Consider the following 4332-nt stretch of genomic DNA (forward strand, 5'->3'; position numbering starts at 1 on the left):
ATACCAAGATGGAACATGCGTCTTTGAAATTGACTCATATTTGGTATGATTTTCGTCAAGCTGTTAATAAGGCTGGAATGGTTTTTGAAAAGCTCAATTATGTGGACCAGACTATAAAACAGTTGAATAGTTACTTGGATGATCAAGGCGATTGCGATTAGGGGTGTTCATGGGTTGGGTTGGCCGGGTTGGAGGCGTTTTTACGACCCAACCCAATTAAATCGGTTTGAAATTTTTCGACCCAACCCGTAAAGTATAAAATCATAACCCAACCCTACCCGTCGTACATCGGGTTGGGTCGGGTTGGGTTGGTTTGAACGGATTGAATGGTTATATAAAAAAAAGTTTCAAAACCATATATAACTGATAATTTCGAATAGTAGAACTTACGATTATAGTACTATTCTTTAAATCTGATTAAATTGAAATTTTAGTAATGTATATCATGTCGTAAATCATATACACATACACGAAATATAACTATAAATGAAAATTTTTATATTGTATAATGTACAATTGCATATAATATATAAATTATATTTAAATTATCGAACGAGACTTAAGTTAAATCGGGTTGGGTTGGGTTGGCCGAAAAAAACTTGAACCCGTACCCAACCCATTTAATGCGGTTTGAAATTTTTTTAACCCAACCATGGATCGGGTTTTTTTAAAACGGTTTAATCGGCCTAAAAGAGGGTTGTGTTGGGTCGGTTTGATCGGGTTGGCGAACCCATGAACACCCCTAATTGCAATGTTGAATTTACTAAGAGAGATCACATGGCTGCTATGGTTGGAGAACAACCTACGGAAGAAATTACTGTTCTCATACCAAATGTCTGCAAGAACAAAGGCAACTATTTTAAGAGACTAATTAGCTCAAGAGAGAAAGCTGTAATGAAAGCCAAAAAATGAAGTGGGACATGTACTCTATGTAAGACATCTACTCATGATGCAAGGAGATGTCCTAAGAGGAAGAGTAGAGTTGCAGAATAAATTGATTCAAATGTTTTTGAATGAATCCTTTTTATGGAAAAAATTTTAAGGCTTTCAACTTTTAAATTTTTTACATGTATAGTACATGTGGCGCCCTCCAAACCCGGGTCAGAAGTTTGGGGTCCACAACACAAACACAATATATCAATTTATATAAGAAATATTATTTATAATGACCCTGCTTCACAAAACCACGGATCACTACAGGTTAAAGTATGAAAACAAGCCACAACCTTAATTTATTACATCATACCAAATCCCAACTAATTTAACTTACAATTGATAATAAAATCATTTTTACAATCTGACTATCTCTTTACCGCATGAAACTCCTGCTAGCTCGATCCAACTCGACTGGAACCTTAGCCCGCACTTTGGACTGATGAACTTCACTATTATCCATATTCTTTTTAACTGAAAAATATATATAAAAGAATCGCAAGGGTGAGCTAACTAGCTCAGCAAGTCATGATAACGATAACTGAGGTTAAACAATAATCAAATGAGGTGATTCAAAGGAATCAAGTTTCTTTTTAACTAATTATTAGAATTGGATATTCATTTTAAGTTTTAAAAACCAAGGTTAGGCTGCTGATCAGTCACGCACTAACCCCGAGCAAAGCACACAACACTGCTCTAATTACTGGATCCAAGACACACATTGGCCTAACTTGACCATTGGTATGGTCTGACCACGAATCCGGTCCACATATATATAAAAACTATCCAATCCTAAAGCAGTTCAATATGATAACAATATGATTCAATAAAACAAGATCATAATCAATGATGGTTAAACATTTACAAAAAAAACGTAAGGAAACTCATGGATATCTCAAGGGTATATCAGGGTATGTATAAGAAACGGTTTTCAGTTTGTACAAGGGTCAGGTATTAGACCAATAATGATATTTCGGGATATGGTTCTTTGATGTTATTAAGAATATTTGGAGTATAAAAGTTTCTGTGTTTTTAAATCATTCTCTTTCAGTGTTTGGTGTTTGGTAGTTATACCTTTGGGGAGTAGTATCATATTTATGTGATTTGGTATCTGAGGCTCAACAAAGGATGGTTTACAAAGAATAAGGCTTACGGCTCAAGAGTAAGAAAATCAGGGTTCAAGGTTAAATGGTTTAAAGTTCTTGCAATATAAAACATGAGTTATTTTGAATAATAGCGACATGTTATATAATAGTTCAAAAACATTGGTAATATATATAACTTGATGAAAAGTTCAGAAATACTTGCCTTACAGGGCTTTACAATTATTACTGATCAAGTCTGGGCCAACTCTGCCGCTTAGGCTTTTACGTCTAACCACTATATCACTCTGGATTCGACCTCAACACTCAAATCCATTGATTGGGACCTTACTGAGCTTTTCGACTCACCACCAACTATCTTTTATCCAATTCCAATTCTCGGGCATTCCAACTAGAACCTACAAGGTCGAAACATCCTAACTTAGACATTCAATTATGCTTGACATATCCTCGCTAACAATCTACCCGAACGTTAACAAAATCCGACTCGTAACATACTTCATATAATAATACACGTATCACTTAGGGTTCACGTTCTCGAAAATCGGTTCAGTGTTCGTTTTCGGAAAATACCTATATTCTTTATTTTACGAAATCAGGGTTATCGATTTAGAAAAATATTTCATCACATCGTATAATCTAGTTTCGTATAAAACACACACATATATATAGTCTCTCAACGTCCCGATATTCATCGGATACGTTTCCGTATTTGCGTAGGTAAATTTCCCGGAAATCGGGCAGCATCTCCTTTGTTTAGCGGACTACCCGTCGAAACATCAATCAACGTCAAACCAGCCACAATCAAATTCACAACAAGCAAAATTTCAATCCACCAATTCAACCCAACAATCAATCCAATCACAATTCGTCAACTACATTACGCTCCCGTCTTTAATGTAAAAACAAATTCCCGTTTCAAAGATAATTTTATGAATCAGTTTATTTATTTTAAAATATTAGGACTCAGAATTATATCATCACCGTCCACCGTCGGCTCGCCGAGGCTCATTGCCGACGGCGGTAAAAATACGTCGGTACCCGATAAATTTCGGGTTTCCTCACGGATTCTACCAATTAATTAACTAAATTATTTGCATCACATGTTAGGAATATATGTGCATTAGTTTGATGATATGTTTAACAAAACACTTAAGTAGAAATCTAGTGTTTGTAGCCTCAACGGATAAGACCATTTTGGCTATCCGTTGATGGTGTAGCTTTACTTAGAAATAAGTCTAGTGTTGTAGCACATTTCAGTCTCTGAATTTGAGATATAAATTCTTAAATGTTGAGGGAAATTATAAGTCATGTTGACTACTAGAGGATATGCAGATAGGAAGGCCAATTGTAAGTATTTCATGCCTTGTAATTTTGTATAAATGAAATGGTGTCAACGGATAACTTAAAGACCTTCAACGGATGAGAAACAAAGCTTCAACGGATGTCTCTAAAGCTTCAACGGATAACATCCTTCAACGGATGAGTGCATCAACGGATAGAGCTTCAACTGCTAACACATCAACGGATAAAGCCATCAACGGATGAAGGCTTCAACGGATGTTCTGTTAAATAGCAGTTGACAAGTGGTAGTTGTACCTACAAACAGAGGTACATGGGTTGACAGAGACAACTGAGATGTGGTAGCCTATTTCAGGAACATCAGAAAAAGCAGCCGTTCTACTCTAGTATAAAGAGGCAATAGTCAACAATGCACTGGAGTAAAATGGAGAAGAACAAGTGGAGAACTTATTTTATTATTGTACTTTTTATCTTGTCTTCACTTGTAAACTTGGTGATATATAAACCAAGTAGCAACTAGTAATTAGAAGAGAATTTTTCCAGAGCTGTTTAGAAAAATCTTGAGAGAAAAATTATCTAGTTTGTACTAGGACGCAGCTGTGATCAACTTCTTGAATCACAGATTTTCTGAAATACCATCTCTGGTGGAACAACAATCCACCAGAAAAGTTTTTAAGGTCTGTTGTGTTCTTTACATTAGTGCTTGAATATATATCTGTCTGTATTAGCTTAAAGCAATTCACACACTTGTTTATCTTGAACACAAAGCCTTTAAAACTGCTCAAAACTCAAAAAAAAGTTTTGAGATTTACATTCAACCCCCTTTTGTAAATCTCATTGTTAGTCCACTAGGAATAACAATTGGTATCAGAGCAAGCTCTTGACACACAAAGAGTTTGAAGATCTTGGAAACTAACAAAGATGAGTAAGAAGGATATTGGAGTAAAAATCCCAGTTCTTGACAAAGACAGGTTATCACCATTGGAAGGTGAAA

The sequence above is a fragment of the Apium graveolens genome, chromosome 6, assembly GCF_009905375.1.
Source record: "Apium graveolens cultivar Ventura chromosome 6, ASM990537v1, whole genome shotgun sequence".
NCBI classification, from domain to species: domain Eukaryota; kingdom Viridiplantae; phylum Streptophyta; class Magnoliopsida; order Apiales; family Apiaceae; genus Apium; species Apium graveolens.